The sequence below is a fragment of the Papaver somniferum genome, chromosome 1, assembly GCF_003573695.1.
Source record: "Papaver somniferum cultivar HN1 chromosome 1, ASM357369v1, whole genome shotgun sequence".
Taxonomy (NCBI): Eukaryota; Viridiplantae; Streptophyta; class Magnoliopsida; order Ranunculales; family Papaveraceae; genus Papaver; species Papaver somniferum.
The window spans coordinates 247,267,357-247,277,821 of record NC_039358.1 but is presented as its reverse complement, the minus strand read 5'-3'; the positions used below and the strand labels follow the sequence as shown (position 1 = coordinate 247,277,821).

General features: G+C 36.3%; 1 long non-coding RNA gene and 1 pseudogene across 1 annotated transcript; both read left to right on the top strand.

The window, feature by feature from the left end:
* Positions 1-289: 289 nt before the first annotated feature.
* Positions 290-752, top strand: LOC113340214. Its single transcript, XR_003355398.1, has 3 exons — positions 290-348; positions 471-568; positions 694-752. It is a non-coding gene; the product is annotated as an uncharacterized LOC113340214 (long non-coding RNA).
* A 2,899-nt stretch (positions 753-3,651) lies between these two features.
* Positions 3,652-8,619, top strand: LOC113324171 (annotated as a pseudogene).
* The last annotated feature ends 1,846 nt before the right edge of the window (positions 8,620-10,465 follow it).

The following is a 10,465-nucleotide window of genomic DNA, read 5'->3' as shown; positions in this document are numbered from 1 at the left end:
AATAAACAAGCCCAGGTGCTGCGACTAACATTCAGGAAAGCAGAAGAAGTCCAACAAGTGCAACACCATTTTCTTTTAACATATATAGACTCAAGCATAAGTTCTGTAGAGTGTGCTACCATATTCACATATTTTGATGCTGTTCAGACATTTACAATAGGAATATTTAGGATGATTCTCGTTTTCATTTTATTTTCTTCATATTGTCTAGTAAGTAATGTACTGATTTTTGTGTCTTTGACCTATTCTTTGTGGCTCCATCCAGATTCCAGGATGTCAAGTGTACAAGAACAAACTCATTATAACGATGTTATGAGTAGTGACGGTGAGGATGATGATGTTGAGATGGTAGATCCTTTGGATGGCTCTACAACTGTTGATTGTGCACCTGCACCGCGTAATTCAGTAATACTTCATTTAGTTGAATGTGTAAATTTCATATATAACTTTGATTGTTTTTATCCATGTAGGAAAAGAAGATATGGATGAAGACAATGGGATTATTGGAGAAGATGTATTAGGATTTGAACTTGGTGCAGTGGAGGATAGGACAGATGAGAATGGGGAAGTAAGTTCTTATGCGTCTAATTAGTATGCGTACTTCTTCAATATAAAGCGGGGTAATTATGCAAATTCCATGTTTTTTACTTGAATATTTTCTTTTGTTTGACTTATTTTTGCTTGAAATTACAGATTCATATTGAATAGTTGGAGCTACTCAAAGATAGACATGGAAAATGAGAATTTTTTTGGACAGACAGTTATCGCAGTGTCTCCAAATTTTGTATAAAAAAGATGTTGGAGATGTTTTTTTGGACAGTTATCACTTTTTTTTTGATTAACCACAATATACATTTTGTGCAGGAAGTGGTTATTAATATCTTTATTGTTGCACTTGGTGATACAAAGTACAAAGTTACAAACAATGGTATTACTACGGTTTCGAAGGTTTTTTTTCTTTTTTGAAGATATCATGAACTGACTGATGAGTACTAAACTACAATGATTAGCATACTGTATTTAGCATACTGTGTATCTGTGTTCTGTGACTCTGTGTTCCTCTCATGATGCAAAACTAGTGTCAAATTATTATTAAGTTTTGCAATTTTCTTGATTCTTTCATTAAGTTTTTTAATTTCGGTGCGACACCGAGTCACTGACTGTTGAATAATCTGTATTCTGTAATCTGTTGATTGAAATTGAATTGAATGGAAATGTCAAATGAATTAGATGAATGTTAGGTTGCATGAGCAGGAGTTTTTGATGGCCTGAATGTGGTCGGAATCGGAAATGATCCAGAAATCAGAGGAAACTAAGCAGAAACCAGCTAACCCGTGAACCCGCAGGTTTAACCCGTTACGGGTGCGGGTTGATGAAATGACCACCCGTGAAGAATATCAACCCGCGGGTTTTGACCCGTGTTAACCCGAACCCGTGTAACCCGTAACAAGCCAGCCCCGGCCCGCCCGTTTGCCAGCTCTAGTATGCACGTATTGAAAGTAGTCGGGTTCTGGGTAATGTATCTTTTTAATGAACCGTTGGAATGCTATGATTTTTGAGTGTGTTGTGGAATATTGAGTTGTAAGTGTACCGTAAAAATTTCAAGAGGATCAGGTAAGTATTAGTACTGCAAAGATTGGACGATCTGAAACTGTGTTTCGGTGAAACAGAATTCCTTTATAGCTATCTTCATAATTTGTTATGTCATCATGCATTAATTTGGGATGATGCTAACAAGATGATTACTGGGTCCGACGAGATGTGGAACAATTACTTTGAGGTATGTGTGTGTTACTTACTGAAAACTAAATTTGATATTTTTTTCTTATATTTTGTGCAGAGTTCTAATTCATGCTTTATCCTTTATTTATTTTTTGTATGTTAACAGAGCCATCCAAACCAAACTAACTTAAGGGAAGATAATGGTAAAGACTATGGTGACTTTCTTATTGTTTTTGGGAATAAATGTGCTTCTGGAAAAGTTACAGTTGATCTTACCCATGAGGGTACAAGTGCTAGAACCCGTGATAAGGAAGATGAACAAGATGATTACTTCGATGTTGATTACACTCAACGAGAGCAATATGATAATGCTTTTAACGTATCATACGTGGGATATGGCTTAAAGGAAAGTTATGAACAAGATAAAGATGAAACTCAAGATATGAACACAAAGAAAATTCCTGTCAGAAAAACGGCACCAAAGAAAAGACCAAGGTGTGACATTGGTGACTCTTCTACATCAACTAATCCTACTGGGCAGTCTGATTATCTAGAGAAATTGATTGCCAACAGTTCATCGATTGCTTCTTTTATTGATTCAATGCATGCTCTTATTGCGAAAGAGAAACAAGACCGCAAAATTGAAAAAGAAATGCGCAGAATTGATAAGGATAAGAAAGATAACCAAGTATGGGATCTTGTTTATGGCATAAATGAAATTTATTTGGAAGATAAGCTGAAAGTAATTGAAATGCTGGACAACAATCACAAGAAGAACTTATTCATACGTTTTACTCCTGAAGAGAGAAACTTGTGGATTGGTTCAAAGTTAAAAGCATAAACCTGTCATCTTTGCAAGTTTCTATTAGGTTTAATGGGCTTTTAGAGTTACAACATTTGATCGTTTTTCTTTTCTCCTAGTTGAGAACTTATTGTTATGGATTGATTGCTACTAATTTTTATGGGTTGACATCTTTATGGTTATTATGTGAAGTCTCGTTTCTTGATCTTTAAGTCTCAACCTCCATTTCCGTATCAGGTGCAAGCAGAGATAATGACAGCTTGTGCAGGCCTGCACAACTTCTTACGAAAAGAATGCCGTTCAGATGAGTTTCCGGTCGAGGAAGAGGAAGAGGAAGATAGCCATCCATCAACGCTTGTAAATGACGATGAAATTTTGACACAACAAACTCAAGAACAACAACGTCAAGAAGCTAATGCATGGAGAAAGAGTATAGCGGATGATATGTGGGAAAATGTTCGTGAACAAAGGGAGTTAGAATTGTATGGAGACCGTTAAATTGAAGGGGAAAAAAATTATCTCGTTGAACAAAATAACATACTATTGATACAGAGATATGATCATTTTCATTTATTTTTTTCTTTTGATTAAAGATCAATGTTATTTGCAAATAAGGGTTTATTGTTTCTTAAAAGAGAATGAGTTAGGAGTGAACTCTCTCAAACTCCCCCAAACTCTCCCAAACTCCCTCTAATAAACTCTCTCAAACTCCCTACACTCCCCCAAACTCCCTGAACTCAAAAACACAAAACTCTCTCAAACTCCCTACATTCTCTCAAAATCCCTGAGATTTAAAATACACTCAACTCCCCCGAAATCACTCGAGGACTAACCCCCTGTAAAGATGTTTTTGAAGATTTGGACATGTAATGAGATGCAGGTGTTAGATCAAAGAGGAACAACAGAGAGATGTATACATAGAAACGGTTAAGAGAGCATCGAAGAAAATCATGAATGATTTTATGGAGTTTTACTGAAGAAAACAGAATTGAGTTGTGCAAATATGACAACTTAAAGAGGGGGAACTGGTTGAAACTGCCTTCCTAGTTGCTTAGTTCGGTACGAGCAAGTGAACGATCCATTACATGTTTTTCAGCCAATACCTTTGAGAGTAGGGCTAGGAATTAAAAGCCCTATCATTTAGCCCACAGCTCATAGAGTTAGGGTTTACCTTAATTTTATCTAATCCAACGGACGTTGTTAAATCAACCATTTCCTTATAAACATAAGCGATCACTGCCGACTTAACATTCGAAAGTAACTAGAACAAAATCATGGTTTTTTGCATCGAAGATTTTTTTTTTCTGAAGAATACTCCATTCTCTCCATCGTCACGACATATAGGTAATATGATTTAATTTTGATTTTTTTTTGATTTCACTCGTCGATTTTCTGAAGAATAAAGGGTTTTGAAAAACCATATCTTAAATCTCTTCATCTTAATCTTGATAAAATCCAAAGATCGTATCATCTTTTTTTTCGACTGTATAAGCCGGATCTGTATGTCAGAATTTTGTATTGATAAGTTGTGTTTTGGAGGAAGTTTATGTAAACCTTTTTTTAGTTGTTTAATAATTTTCTTCTGTGTTTTTTCGTCATCTTCGTTCAGTTCTTCTTCTTCATCTTCGATCTGCTAATTTGATCTCTGATCTACTTTTTTAAACTCAAGGAAGCAGAAATTACAGAACAAGATTCTCTATTACTGGTAATATTTTGCGATTTATCTTCGTTTCGTTGAATTAATTTCTCAGGAAGGAAGTTTTTCTAGCTGAAATCGTTGTTAAAACATGATTATATATTCCATTTTGTCACTCTTAAGTAATATTTTAGATCAAGATTCAAGATCTAGAATCGGCTGAAGTGATTACATCATAAAATAGTTGTTATGTCGACTGCTAATAGCAACATTTTTATTTAGGTAATAGATCAATTATTTTCTTTGTTTTGATCACTGTATAATGGAAGAGCTAAATTTACTTGATATTCAATTCTGTTTGAAAACTGAACCTGTGATTCAGGAGGTAAGTTTAGTGGTTTACGGTGTTAGTGTTTCTGTGGAACCTGTCCATGTAGTTTCTTTTTTACTGATCCATAAGCAAATAGGAATGTAATGTTTAGGTAAATCACTCTGTGTTGGAAACAAAGCACTATAATCAAATCACACAAAGAAACCGCTGAGTCGCGTACTAGGTCGCTATCTTTAAGGTGTTTCGCGACTTTGCCTCTTGATTGTGTTAGCAGTCAGTTTTTTGTCGAAACCTTATGGGATAAAACAGCTTATCTCTTTCGATTTCTCTGCACTGAGAAATCGAATCAATAGTAACTCTTTCAACAACACTTGCTCAGAGAACTTGACGAAATAAAAATAACGTTCTATGTTTTCTCTTCCAGAAACCAGTTTTTTTTTATAATCAAAAAGAATCAATGGAATTAATGGAAAATTAATTTTCGATTAAATGCCAATTAAATTTCTTTGTAACAGCAAAAAAAACGGCCGTATTAAAATTTCAACATTAATTGTAATTAATCATGATATAATTATCTTAATACATTTTGAAAATTTAAGTTAAAAACAGCAAAAAAAATTGTTTCTGGATCAGCAGACCTCCCAAGACCCCGCTCCCGGACTAATGTAATATAATATATAGTATAAATAGTATATACCCTAGTGAAATTGTGTGGGGTGGGAATTGAACCCATGCCTATAGTGTGGGAGCTCAAAACAATGCCACCATACTATCTCTCTAACTTTGGCATATTATTACAAAACTATGTTTTTAAATATATACCCCAACACTCTGTCCCTTCCAAAGATCAGGATGCTGTTTAGAGGGTATCAAATGGTTTCATACTCTTGTGAAAAGACTTAGATGCTAGGCCAAGCGCTGCTGTATTATTATTGTAGCAAGCATTTGCAGCTTTAGCACCATTAGTAGTAAATTTGTCTTGCTTGGAGTTTATTGTCTTCTATGCATGTTTGCTTACTTCTAGATGTCTGATTTAGAACTCATTCAGTTGACACAATATTTAGCTAGGCTTTTACTTTCATTTAAACGGAAAAGCAGGAATCCTTTTGTTTCCCTCTCAGCATCTTTATTGTTGCTTTTATGTTTGGAAACAATTATATTAGCTATTCGTTCTCGACACTTTTAATGTCCTAGTATTTGGTTAAAGTCGTATGTCTGTATCATGCTAATTCATTGAACTAGTTGAAATTAGAGCTCATTGCTTATGCCCATATCAATGCCTATTATAGTTGAACACATGAACCACTTATTACATCTGTTTGAGAATAGTACATGTACTGGCTTGTATTCTCACCATGGGAATCAAGAGCATACTTTGACTATCCTGAGTAATGCTTTCTAGCGTGAGGTCTATAATATCAATATAATTAGTTTGGAAGTAAACTTTTTAGATTGTTTCCATTTTGTTCGCAAGTCTTTATTATTGACAATATGGGTTTTTTGATATTTTGTGCAGTTAATTTCTAAGAATTCAATATGGGTAAAGAGAAGGTTCACATCAACATTGTCGTCATTGGACATGTCGATTCTGGAAAATCGACCATCACTGGTCACTTGATCTACAAGCTTGGAGGTACTGACAAGCGTGTTATTGAAATATTCGACAAGGAGGCTGCTGAGATGACCAATAGGTCATTCAAGTATGCCTGGGTTCTTGACAAGCTTAAGGCTGAACGTGAACGTGGTATTAGCATTGATATTTCCTTGTGGAAGTTTGAGACCACCAAGTACTACTGCACAGTTATTGATGCTCCAGGACATGGTGACTTTATCAAAAATATGATTACTGGTACTTCTCAGGCTGATTGTGCCGTCCTCATTATCGATTCCACCACTGGAGGTTTTGATGCTGGTATCTCAAAGTTTGGTCAGACTCGTGATCACGCTCTTCTTGCTTTCACCCTTGGTGTCAAGCAGATGATATGTTGTTGTAACAAGGTATACCTTTCTCCCTGTTCTTTTCCTGTCTATGAAATTTAAACTTTCTAATGTTGTTGTAATATAATCCTATGTCCTTCCTTTTTCTAACTATTATATATTCTTTCGTGTTTGTGTTTGTAGATGGATGCCACCACCCCAAAGTATTCAAAGCCTAGGTACGATGAAATTGTGAAGGAGGTCTCATCTTACTTGAAGAAGGTTGGATACAACCCAGAGAAAATTCCCTTTCTTCCTATCTCTGGATTCGAGGGAGACAACATGATTGAAAGGTCCACCAACCTTGACTGGTATGACGTATGAGGGACCAACTCTCCTTGAGGCTCTTGACATCTTATCTGAGCCAAAGAGACCCTCAGACAAGCCCCTTCGTCTTCCCCTTCAGAATGTTTACAAGATTGGAGGTATTGGAACTGTGCCAGTAGGACGTGTTCTAACTGGAGTCCTCAAGCCTGGTATGAGTGTTACTTTTGGACCCACCGTAAGTCTGTGGAGATGCACCACGAGGCTCTTCTAGAAGCTCTTCCAGGAGACAATGTTGGGTTCAATGTCAAGAATGTTGCAGTGAAGGATTTAAAGCGTGGTTTCGTAGGATGACCCTGCCAGGGAAGCTGCCAACTTCACCTCGCATGTCATCATCATGAACCATCCTGGTCAGATTGGTAATGGTTATGCTCCAGTTCTCGACTATCACACATCTCATATTGTTGTTAAGTTTGCTGAGATCCAAACCAAGATCGATAGGCGATCTGGAAAGGAGCTTGAGAAGGAGCCCAAGTTCTTGAAGAACGGCGATTCTGCTATTATTAAGATGATTCCTACCAAGCCCATGGTTGTGGAGACCTTTGCTCAGTACCCACCTCTTGGACGTTTTGCTGTTAGGGACTTGAGGCAGACAGTTGCTGTTGGTGTCATCAAGGGAGTTGAGAAGAAGGACCCAACAGGTGCCAATGGTCATTTGAATGTTCAGGTGGAGCCTGCTGTGGTGCAGGCTGGGCTGCAGGTTGTAGGCCAGGGAGCCGTAGGCCAGGGCGTTGTAGGTAGGTCAAATTCAAATTTGATATTTTCTTTTAACATTAGTATCTACTTAATTGGAATCTTAAATTCTTATCGTAGGATGTTTTTTTGTCTTTACGTACTTGTTGTTGATGATTCTTTTATTTTGATGTGGTCATCTAGCATTCTTGTTTGTTTTTACGTTGTTGCAATAATAATGTCTCGGCAATTGTGAAGCCTGTATCGGGTTGTATCATGTCAGTTACATACAAAATTTAGTTTCAATAAGTGTCTGTGATGCTAACTGCTTTTTTTTTGCAATATGGTTCTGCAGACATGGCTGAACACGGGCGAGCCAGGCAGGATGTTGTAGGCCAGGGAGTTGTAGGTAGGTCAAATTCGTATTTGATATTTTCTTATTAGATTAGTATCTGCTTAGTTGGAATCTTAAATTCTAGGGTTATCGTAGGATGTTTCTTTGTCTTTATGTACTTGTTGTTGCTTGAATTTGTTGACTTCAATTTGCAATATTGTTATCTGTTGCTGTTTGCATCTATGGATCTTTTGCAAGTTGTTCAGCCCCAAATCAATATCGATCCTGCCCCACTCAGAGTCAGGCACGATCAATGTTGATTTGGGGCTGAACAACTGGACACAAGGATATCGGCAGGACATCTAATTACATTCAGAGGAGTAAATGGGGGTTGAATTTGATTTGTCGCTGGATCGGTCCAGTGGATACCGCATCCGAGAGTTCATCTTCCTCACCCGATATGTGATTTGATCAAAAAAGTTGTGATATGTGACCTTCCGGAAACTGCATTCATTAGTTGAGTTTGATAAAATGATGAAAGATTTGAAAAACGTTTTTCTACTTTAGAAGGAATATGATAAAGAAATTGATGGATTCAGATCGATTTTATGACTATTTTTGAAGAATTTTAAACTGTGAACTTGTTTGTTTTATCGTAATATATATCTTAATTTCATTAAATTGTAATTTCAAGGAAACCAATTTTGATTTTTTTTTTGTACATTCTTTGTGACAGACAAAGACTACATATTGCCAGGCCTCTTTAACAGTCGGCCAATAAATTCAATGAAAATATAACGTGAAAGTGCCCATTTCTACAATGAAGCTTTTTATTTGAGTTAACTCGAACCGATTTACACTTGAAATTCAATGTATAATGTTACACCGAAGAAGGCGACGATGATTCTGGGTTATTAATTATTCTGTTGCCGCCGAATCAGTGCCGATTCAATATAGTCAGAGAATTTGAATCGCCTAATACATTTGTTGATCATCTTCTTGTCTCATTCTTGTTTAACCCAAGAATAAAAATCACAAACCCATTTCTACAAATAAAAAATCAACACACCCATACAGATTTTTTTGTATTCAAGGTAAAGTTCGGTTAGCAATAAATATTCAAAAATCGTTCTAACCGACGTGTTTTAGGTTTCAGTTAGTTGGGTTAGAAAATTAGGGTTTTTTAAACAACTTCTAACCGAACAACTCACTGTAACTACCATTTCAAACATAATTCAATGATTTCTAGTCGAATTTTTCAATCAAAAACGAACTAAAAGTAATGGATTTGTGGAAAAATATCCGCGGATTTTTCAATCGACAATTAAACGATGACGACGATGTTGAAATGAAGAAAAAGAGAAGAAGAAAAATTTTCTCCCCAAAACTGTTTTTTTGCGGCTAGGTTAATCAGAAAACTTTTTGATGTTTTTTGTAAATAATTTAGATCAGGTTAGAGGTGGTTATTAATTTAGTATTAATCTTAATTAGGGTAACAATCAAATTAGTAATCTCCACCTTTTAGGAAATCCCTTATAATTGTGGGGAAGGGGGCCTAATAAAAACATGGTCCCCTCAAGAAAATCATGATCCATAAAAAATTGTTCTACATTTTGCCTACAACTCCTCCTTCCGACGAGTTCCCCCACAATAAATCTTGTGTGCATGTTATTTCTACAAAGCTTGATTTGACACTTATTTGATATGCTAGCTTCATTATTTATGACCGTTGTCACAGTTCCAGCATAATGTACAGTTTAACAATGCTCAGGCATCCAACTAGATGCACTGTAACGACGCGATATTGGCTCTTGGCCAATATAACCAGCGCAACACACCTTCCCCTTGCAATATTTTCCTTTGACCAATGTTCCTTCCTTGATTCACCTATACGGTGCCATAGTAGTTCTTGGTCAATACACCTGGCACGATGCACTCTCATGGTGCGATGTTGGCCCGAAACCAATATACGCAATGCATCATTGTGATGCATTGCGTGTATGCAATAATGGCTCTTGTCCAATTTACTACACTCGTATTGCACTAGAGTAGTGCTACACATTTCATGGACACTAACCCATTAAGCGCGCAACACGAGCTTGAGATGTACCTTCATCGCATACAGTAATTGTTGAAAATTTTGATTAGAAATATGATTTAGTAATTCCACTCACTTCAACATACAGTGTCTTATCTCAAGGGATGTGACTCTCGATGAAAGAATGTGACTCGTAGCGAAAAGATATCTCCAAGAGTCTCCTTGAGCCTATATAACCCCCGTACATTCTCCATTTCATGTATGTGCTTTTTGAGTCATAAATTAGCTCTGCAGATTTTATAATTTGCATTTTTTATTGAAGACTAAAAGAGAGTTTATGCTACATCTATTCGCGTTCGATGTCTGGCGATCCTCGAATACTGCTAAGAGCACCAAAAGTATTTTCGAATGTTGGAGACATATGCCATACACTGTAATAGCATTAAGTACATGGTATTAAATCTCTCAAGAAAAGAGATTATTAGCCTCAATACACCAAATAAATTTTGTTTAATGTATTTTTGGATTGATCATTTTTTCCTATTCTTCTTCTTTTCTTATTTTGGTTCTGGTAACCAAGTGTATTACAAGAGATGTAATACATAAGAAAACCATTGTTACGAAGAATT